The sequence below is a fragment of the Miscanthus floridulus genome, chromosome 1, assembly GCF_019320115.1.
Source record: "Miscanthus floridulus cultivar M001 chromosome 1, ASM1932011v1, whole genome shotgun sequence".
Taxonomy (NCBI): Eukaryota; Viridiplantae; Streptophyta; class Magnoliopsida; order Poales; family Poaceae; genus Miscanthus; species Miscanthus floridulus.
The window spans coordinates 25147008-25157483 of record NC_089580.1 but is presented as its reverse complement, the minus strand read 5'-3'; the positions used below and the strand labels follow the sequence as shown (position 1 = coordinate 25157483).

Below are 10476 nucleotides of genomic sequence, written 5' to 3'. Positions count from 1 at the left end.
GCACTGGGAGTGGAGAGATGGCGGGAGTAGCGTGTACCCTCATGGCTGGAATGTGGTTGGATTGGAGGTGTGCTGTGCTCTTGGGTGGCGTGGAGATGGCTTAGTATAGGAGGATCCGGTAGCGAGATTGATATATGCAAGATTAAGTTCTACATATGTCGTGTGATAAGGAATCCCCAGCTGGGACTTGAATCGATTCGAATTGCCAGTGCTCCGCGGATATGGAGACTCGTTTCATTACAGAAGCAATGCAGGACTGGTGAATTACTAAAATTTGAGAAAAGGAATGGAATGAAAAGGATTGGAACATGGAATATGAACACTTAGTTGAGATAATGAACTAAGAAGACTTAGGGGTATAACTTGAAAATAGGATCAAGAATAGTAAGCTTTTGGCAAAGAACTTTTGAATCTTGCTACATCCTTACATTGCCCCAACACCTGCATCTCTAAAGTCTTTCACCCCCTTTTACGTCGGGTTAGTCTTGTTGAGTACTTTTGTACTCAGGGTTTGTTAACCCTTGTTGTAGGTGAGTCGCATGCGCAGGCTTGTTTTGGTACCTGCTGCATGTCTACGTTTGAAGTTGATGACGATGAGGAATGATGAATGGCCTTTGGATAAGGAACTAGTTTGTATGAAAAATAATGTTAATGTAATATTATCCTGCTACTATGGTTGTATGACACTTATGGTTTTGTAAGTTTGAAACAACTGGTTTGTAAACTATGTTATCGTAAGACTTTCGCTATATTTTACTCTGATGTATATATTTGAATAAACTATTGTAATCTGCAATGTCTGTGATTAGGGATCCTGTTTGGAAAAGATTCGTGGATGATTCGGGTTTCCCGAGGACACTCGACAGACCTGTTAAGTTGTTGGGAACTTGTGTATGCTATCAGAGGTCTGTTGAGACAACGATAGGTGCGCGTGGGCCCGATTTCTTAGGAGGTTCTGCCACAGCTTTCAGAGAGCTCCAAAAAACCCAGGGGCAACATTGGCGGCATTGCTTCTTCCTGGGCGTCAACCATTTCTAGGATCTTTCTTACGGTTGCCTGCAACTTTTTGTGGCCACCTTCTAGTGTGGACTGGCCAACTATTCCGTTTAGTTGGATGGCCTCGTTTTCAAGACCCATGTTTGATGACTTTATTTTTTACTATGCTTTCGCTGATGTTACTACATTGGTAAAGGACACCGGATTCCTTGAGGCCACGGATGATAGCCTGCAAAGATTGGGCATAAAATGTAGTAGCAATAAGAAACAACTTCCACGAGCTGAAAGCCTACAAAATTGAGATCTGGACTAACCATGGGCGCATATATACGTGTTAAGACACCCTTCCTCAAAAGTTTCTAATTGGTGTCTTTATCAGTCCATGCAACATGTTCCTAGTACCTAAACAAAGGTAGTCAGACCAATGTGATCTCTCTTAATTCAGACAGGATAGGGAGGAATGGTTGGTGCTTGGTACACAGAAGGCTAAGGGTGTTACCAGTTCTTCATCTCCTCTTCAGTCACTGTTGATGCAATTATAAAGGCCTACCATGATAGAGTACAAGGGAGGATTCATTAGCTCTCCCAAGTTAGTTATCCAGTTAGCTACCTATGCACAATGATACCTAATAAGAGTCATAGTAGTTTCTTTTCTTTCTTTTTTGGTAAAAAGACAGTGATATGGTTCTCTGGCATGGCTGGCTATACATTGTACAATGGAGAATGGACCATGGGAAACATTTATGTGATTAGTATAAGGCACACGAATAAGGTACAATATTGTGCTTGTGCAATGCCCCATCACCCTTGTATCTGATTCAGACATAACTACATCCACTCATCCACTTTGAGTTAAAAAAGATATTACATGCATATATTATATAAACTGAGATTGTTTCCACCCACGACAAGTTTCCACAAGCATTTCTATAGTATAATAAATCATCTAGCCATTTTTCTCCCCATCTCATTCTTTATATCATATCACTTAAATGAAATAAATGTATTATTTCAATGTTTCAGCTAGGAAACAGTTATGATGTTGATAAGGTGGCATGTACCCAACTACCCATAGGACAACAATAGATGATATGCAGATAAAGCAAAGGGAAGAAAAGATAGCTCACCAAATGGTCAAATTCCAAGATAAAACATCGCCTTCACATCTTCTTTAGTTGGCTTGCAACCACACCTATCCCTCCTTGAGGTTAAGTCTGAGAACTTTGTGTAGGTGTAATGTAGAGCCTCCTCCAATTTGATTTCACTACAAAAGAAATATATAACTAAACTATAGGGGACCAGTGACGCCTAAGAGGGGGGTGAATTAGGCAACTTAAAACTCTAACTCTAAACTATGGCCTCTTTTTCTAACCCTAGCAAAACATATGCAAAAGATAAACTATCTAAATGTGCAACTATGGTTTTGCTAGTGTATTGCTATCTCTATCGTAAAACGAGTAATGTAATTAATGTAAATGTGGAAGCTAAAGAGCAAGGTAGAGATATGCAAACTCTCATCGATGACTCTGGTATTTTTACCAAGGTATCGAGAAGAGCATAAGCTTCCCCCTAGTCCTCGTTGGAGCCCCTCACAAGGAATCCCTCGCAAGGGCCAAGCTCTCAGGTCGGGTAACTCTATGGATAGCCTCAGGCCTTCCCTACGTGCAAGTGGGTCTCCTGACTGTGCCTTCCGGCAAGGCTCTCTTAGATGCTCCCCGCTATCTTCACTATCAAGCTTCCGGCCAAAACACAGTGGGCCTTGTTCCCTCCTGTACACGGTGGTGGCCATGCCACAAACGCGGTTGGTGTGATCTTGTAAGACTACAAGCCCCTCTGATGTACAACAATAGGTGTGCGTAAGCATTGAGTGGTAAGAGGTATGCAAACCTCACTAAACACTATGCCTAAACCTAGAGCAAGCGCATAAGCGGTGGTCTAATCAACCTAAGCACTTTGCAAAGTACCTACGCTAATCACCTAATGAATCACTAACCACTATGCAAGTGGAGATCACTAAAATGGTGTATCAACACCCTTGATGTGTTTCCTTAGCTCCACCCTTCTCATTTGGCCGGTTGGGGATTGTATTCTGCTTTTCTGCTACTGATCGGATGCTCAGGTCATCCTGATCGAACGCGTTCCAGTCGTCCCGACTGTTAGAGCCATGATCAACTGATCAAACGCTGGCCAGCGTCTGGTCACCTACCACTAGACAGCGTTCGGTCATAGTTTTGCCACTCTAGAACCTCTCTGTACTCGACCGGACTCTATTGTCCTACGTCCGGTCGATTTGCTCATTTAGCGTCCGGTCGCTGCTGCTGCCGAGCCTCTTGATCGGAGCGTTCGATCACTGTGCTACCAGCGTCCGGTCTAGCGTCCTGATCACTTTCTGTGAGCTCATTTCTTCGTGATCTTGCATCCGGCTTGGTTCCTATCTTCATGCTTGGACTTTGCTTGATATGTTGGGTTTTCCCTTGTGCTTCTAAGGTCTTGCTTAAGGTGTTGATCATCGGATCATCACGTCGCCTTCGTCCAAGCCACGTCTTGCACCCTATTGAACTACAAAACAATCACTTGCAAATTCATTAGTTCAATTTGGTTGTGTTGGTCATCAAACATCAAAATCCAAAGTAAATGGGCCTAGGGTCTATTTTACTTACAATCTCTCCCTTTTTGGTCATTGATGACAACACGACCAAAACAAGCAAATAATGAGAATTTAAAATTTAAAAACTATCTACTTGCTAGGATGCAATGCAAGGGGCAAGGTTATATGATGCTAAAAGATACTACTTGTAGGACTAAAATATATCACATAAAACTTATCTTGCCCTTGCAAATGTCCCCATGTGGCATTATGGATTTAAGCCTTGCTTCCTACAAATTCTCTTCATTACATAGGCAATCCATAATCCACTATCCTCCCTTTCTCGGGCCATTACCACTTGTAGACACCACTTGTAGATCATTACCACTTATAAATTATTATGATCTAGCTTTTGGTCCTACAAATTAATGCTTACTTTTGGTCCTCTAAATTCTCCCCCTTTGGAATCAAACATCGAAAAGGAAGACATTAGTAGCACTAAGAGAGGGTCAAACTTTGTGATCCTTTGTATGTAGAGTGGAATAGGTCATAAAATTTGACTCTTACATTATATAGACTAAGCTCCCCCTAAATATATGTATACATATGGTAGAAGGCAAAGCATATGCATAAATGACAAATTGTTGCTCAAGGGAATTTAATCTATATAATGCATGGAGAAAGCATATAAATATCAAAATGAAATCAACATGATGATATCAGTTTAGAAATACCACATGTGGAAACCAATTTGATTTCTACCACTTGCAATAGATGGTGGATATTTGAAGTATGATGCTTAACTTCGGAGACTCTATTTTCCTTGCAATGAGACTACTACACACATGATAAACTTGAAAAGGTGTTAGTCTCAAAGCACCCAACTTGTAGAGTAGTCTCTCCCCTAAATTTGTGCACACAAGTATGGAATACTTGTAGGAAACATGCACGTTGATTTTAGAATAAAAATACCACTTGAAAGATGACATCACATGAATGTGAGAGTCATTTTTGAAGATGATATTCGGGAGAAATTATCTATAATTTGGACTTTGGCACATATTAGATGAACAATCGAAAGACAATCTATGTGCCGTGCTTCTAAACAATTTTAAACCATGTAGGTTTGCTCCAAGGGTTAAGAATGAAATCGAGCAAACCTACCATATGATATACCTAGTGTATGCATGACAAAAGATATAAGCATGCAAATGCAAACATAGGCATGAAAAGTAACTAGATGCTTAAAGATACCAATTTGTAAGAAATGCCACTTGTAGGAAATGCAAATTGATATTACTTGAAGGAAATTGAATCTAGTTACCTAACATGGGAAGGGGAATTTGGGTCCATAGTATTTACTAACCCACTTGGCAATGATCTTGTCCATCATGATGCACCCTATGAAATGCACCCATACTTTGTCAAGTCTCCAAATTCCTCGAGGTCCATTGGACTTCTCACTTCCCTTTCAGGATCCAAACCTTCTTGGTGCTCTTCATATTGGAAATGATCTCCTTTGGCACCCAAAAGCGTTTGACCCCATTGATGGCTTGCTTGTTCACCTTGATGGCCACCACCTTGTCATTTTTCTTCTTCTTCAAGAGATAAGGTGTGGAGGCCTTTTTGTCCACCTTGTTGGTGTAGGTGTTGGAGAGCTTGCTTGTTTGCTTTTTCTCTTTCTTCTTTGCTCCTCCCACATTCTTCACCTTGCACTCATAAGACTTGTGATCTTCCTTGTGGCACACGTAGCAAACCATGATTTGTCCTTCATCAAGCTTCTTCACTCCCTTGATAGTGTTATCTTGATCAAGTTGGGCTTGCTTCTCCTTGCCTTTCACTTGAGTCAAGTCCTTGGTGAGGCGAGCTACTTCTTGCTTGAGTTGCTCATTCTCCTTTGCAACCTTTTGTGTGCATGTATCTACAACAACTTTCTCAACAAAAACTTGGTTACATAAAGGTGAGTCTAAACATAAATCATTACAAGAAGTAGAGGCATCATTTTTAGACATGTTAAATATAGAACTTTTCTTTTTAGATGGCCTGGTGGGGGTTGCACTGATGGCTTCAAGATTAGCAATTTATTAGTTAGCTCATCACAATGTTTGCACATGGTTTCCATTTTAGCAAGCAAACTTTTATAAGTATCTTGTAAGCTAGCTAACTTTTCTTTTAATTTTTCATTTTTCTTTACAAGTTGCTCATCATTGATTGTGCATGCATTTTTTATTGCACTAGCCTCAAGTTGCTCAATTTTAGTAGATAGTTCAATATTGAGATTAGCAAAGTTCTCATATTGTTCAAGCAAAGTTTTGTATGCTTCTTGTGAACTATCTAGCTTTTCTTTTAATTTTTCGAGCTTCTTTTGTTGACTAGTGCAAACTTTAGCATAATTAAGATTTTGTTGCACAATTTCATCATAAGAAGATATTTCATCATCACTATCACTCTTACTAGAGGATGAGCTTTCATTACCTCAGTGCCATAAGACACATACGAGAAGAGCTTGATGATGAGTGCTTGCACCCTCGCCTCTTGTGATGGTGCTCTTCTTCACTTGAAGAATCATCCTATGACCTTATTGATGTGAGGGCTTGGTTCTTGCATGCCTTCTTTTTTGTCTTGGGTGTGGGCTTGTTTGGACAAACTTCCACAAAGTGCCTCAACTCATCGTATCCATAACATCCTCTCTTTCTTTACTCATTTCTTTGATTAGTGAAGATGATATCTTGAATTTGGATGGGCACACCCTTAACATTGAGCCTTTGGATCATCTTATCCACCTTGTTGATAAGTTTGATTGATTCTTCATCAAGGCCAGAGGTGGAGGAGAAAGTTTGATCATCATCACTTGAATCTTCATCATCATCATCCTCATCCTCATCTTCTTCTTCATCTTCACTTGAGGAGCTTGAGCTTGAGCTTGTCTCAACTTGCTTGCCCTTTATCTTCTTTTTCTCGCTACATGCGAGAGCTTTGCCTTTGCTTGATGAAGAGGCTTCTTCTTGACCCATCTTGCGTGACATTTCAAATGCCACTATCTTGCCAATGACTATGGCCGGGGTCATAGGTGCTCAAGTCCTCCAAGTTGTGAAGGATAGTGATGATACTTGTATATTTCTTTTGTGGTAGCACGGAGATGATCTTCCTCACGATGTCTGCATCATCTAGCTTTGTTAGTCCTATTGAATGGAACTCATTGATAATTAGATTCAAATGAGAATACATATCACGAACAAGCTCATCATCATTCATTGTAAAGTAATCATAATTTTGTTTAGCGAGACAATGTTTTTGCTCACAGACATTAGATGTGTCGTCATGGAGCTCTTGGAGTTTTAACCAAATTTCTTGTGCCATATTTAAAGTGAACACTTGGTTAAACATATCCATGCTAAAAGATTCAAACAAGCAATTCTTAACTCTAGCATTGAAATGTATTTCTTTTCTTCACTCTTTGTAGGTTTATCAGGATTCTTAATGGTTTCATCTCGTCACGAGTGACTCTTCAAACTCCCAAATCAACTGCCTCAAGGTAGCAAGCCATTCTAGCTTTATAATAGGGGAAGTTAGTGCCGTCAAAGTGCAGAGGCCTAGAGGTATCCATCCCAAACACTCTAAATAGCGTCGGCTCAACGCTGGTTAAGCCAAAAGTCCAAATTGAGCCAACAGGCTCTGATACCACTTGTAGGGGACCGTGACACCTAAGAGGGGGGTGAATTAGGAAACTTAAAACTCTAACTCTAAACTATGGCCTCTTTTTCTAACCCTAGCAAAACCTATGCAAAAGATAAACTTTCTAAATGTGCAACTATGGTTTTGCTAGTGTATTGTTATCTCTACGGCAAAAGGAGTAATGTAATCAATGTAAATGCAGAAGCTAAAGAGCAAGGTAGAGATATGCAAACTCCCATCGATGACTCTACTATTTTTTACCGAGGTATCGAGAAGCGTGCAAGCTTCCCCCTAGTCCTCGTTGGAGCCTCTCATAAGGAATCCCTCACAAGGGCCAAACTCTCGATCGGGTAACTCTGTGGATAGCCTCAGACCTTCCCCATGCACTAGGTGGGTCTTCGATGTGGCTTCCGGTAAGGTTCTCCCAGATGCTCCCCATCGTCTTCATTATCAAGCTTCCAGGCCGAAACACCACAGGCCTTGTTCCCTCCGATACACGGTGATGGCCACACCACAAACACGGTTGGTGTGATCTTGTAAGACTACAAACCCCTCTGATATACAACAATGGTGCACGCAAGCACCGAGTGGTAAGAGGTATGCAAACCTCACTAAATACTATGCCTAAACCTAGAGCAAGCACATAAGCCGTGGTCTAATCATCCTAAGCACTTCGCAAAACACTTACGCTAATCACCTAATGAATCACTAAGCACTATACAAGTGGGGATCACTAAAATGGTGTATCCACACCCTTGATGTGTTTCCTCAGCTCCACCCTTCTCATTTGGCCGGTTGGGGTTATATTTATAAGCCCCACTAAGAAAGTAGCCGTTGGGGACGAAATCCTGCTTTTCTGCTACTGACCAGTCGCTCAGGTCGTTCTGATCGAACGCGTCTGGTCGTCCCGACCGTTAGAGCCACAATCAACTGATCGGACACTGCCAGCATCCGGTCACCTACCACTAGTTGCATACGGTCGCAGTTTCGCTCTGGAACCTCTCTATACTCGATCGGACTCTACTGTCCTACGTCCAGTTGATTTGCTCGTTCAGCGTCCAGACGCTGCTGCCGCCAAGCCTCTTGATCGGAGCATTCGGTCATTGTGCTACCAACGTCCGGTCCAGCGTCCGATCACTTCTGTGAGCTCGTTTCTTTGTGATCTTGCATCCGGCTTGGTTCCTATCTTCGTGCTTGGACTTTGTTTGATATCTTGGGTCTTCTCTTGTGCTTCTAAGGTCTTGCTTAAGGTGTTGATCATTGGATCATCATGTCACCTTTGTCCAAGCCACGTCTTGCACCCTAGTGAACTACAAAACAATCACTTGTAAATTCATTAGTTCAATTTGGTTGTGTTGGTCATGAAACACCAAAATCTAAAGTAAATGGGCCTATGATCCATTTTCCTTACATAAACCATCGAGTAGAAAGAAACTATAGTTTGTTGACTGACCATTTGTTTTAGCAAAAAAATCTCCACATATTGAGATATCTTACTTTGGGAATTTCATGTAATTATGCCATCTATGAGCACCATTTGGAAGCAAATGCTCTTGAACCCTTGTAGTCCGATTTCCCATTACCATAAGTAAGGAAGTAGTTTGGATTACCACTGTGTTGCTTCTTTGTATAGACCAAAGTATGTATCCTTCGGAAGATGCTCATAATTTTTCTTAAACATGGAAACCTACAGGCACAAAACAATATGACTGTATAAATGATGCAAGCTATCAAACACAGACAACGATAATCAGACCATTTCTATTATTTCCTTCAATGCATTAATGAGTAGTTCTGTGCAGTGTTTGCTAAACTATAGTTTTTTTCTAGATAGTGAGTCGATATCTGGTTATCTACAAGTCACACTTTGCTTCTCAAGTAAGCCAGTGGATCATCATTAGCATACAGAGCCAATTTTTTTCCTTTCTTTTGCATACATGTTACAGATAACAGTAGCCTCTATACCTTAGTGAAAAGATCCTTAATTTCATCACACTCAATGCTACTCTCCTAGAAAAAAGAAATATATACAATAATCCAATGTGAAGCACGTTACCATATTCAACAAACATGTTACTTGTGTGACTCACATAATTGGGGAAGATAACTATGTCAACATTGTCAAGAATGTCTAAAAGCAATCGCCTCAGGGAGTACTCTCGGGCACCAGCTGGGTGAATCAACTCATCAGTATCAAGGTGAATGATCCAATCCATCCTAGCATCCTATGACAATCAAACAGGGGACATTCACATCAATCTCACGACTAAATACAAGGCCTTTTCAAAGTGAAAATGACAGCTAATAAAATGACTCCATAATTAGCCAAGAACTAAACTAAGAAACTCTTTTTAAGAAATCTGAGACAAAATTGAAACATTTATACAGTCATATTGTAGACAAGTAAATTAGCATATTTTCTAAAGCCTGCTACTGCTAAGAAGATGACAAACAACATGAAATCCAGGTGCTCATTAGAGGTGGACCTAGAAAAGCACCCATAATTTAAAAAAAACAAATATCAGAGTTAGTATTAGAATTAATGCGTACATAGTCTTGTGATTAGATCAGATCGAAATACAAATTGCCAAATAGATTAAGGCCCTGTTTGGTTTCTACATCCGCTCCTAAAATTCCTGTCACATCGAATGTGTAGACACATGCATGAAGTATTAAATATAGACTAATTATGAAACTAATTACACAATTTGCGACTAATTTGTGAGACAAATCTTTTAAGCCTAATTAGTCCATGATTTGATAACATGTTGCTACAGTAAATATATGCTAATGATAGATTAATTAGGCTTAAAAAATTGTCTCACAAATTAGCCTCCATCTATGTAATTGGTTTTGTAATTAATCTATATTTAATACTCTTTATTAGTATCTAAACATTCAATGTGACATGAATTTTAGGAGCGACTAAAGAACCAAACACCCCCTAAGCTAGGGTTCGTCTAGTTCTTGGCTTGGCACAGCAGGAAGGGAGGAGAAAGGGTGCTTACTTCAACCATACCACCAAGGGAGCTCGTGCTATCGGGGGATCTCGTGCCGCTGCTTGGGGGAGCTCGCGCCGCCGCTGGAGATCTCGGGCCATCATTTGGGGGAGCTTGCATCGTTGCCGGGGGATCTCGCGACACCGCTTGGGGAGCTCATGCCACCGGTGTTGGGTTGCTATGGGCAGGGCGCGGTGGCTCTGAGCACGGTAGGGAATG

At 40.8% G+C, this 10476-nt stretch overlaps 1 pseudogene; it reads right to left on the bottom strand.

The window, feature by feature from the left end:
* Positions 1-945: 945 nt before the first annotated feature.
* Positions 946-9486, bottom strand: LOC136453412 (glycosyltransferase-like KOBITO 1; annotated as a pseudogene).
* Between the last annotated feature and the right edge of the window lie 990 nt (positions 9487-10476).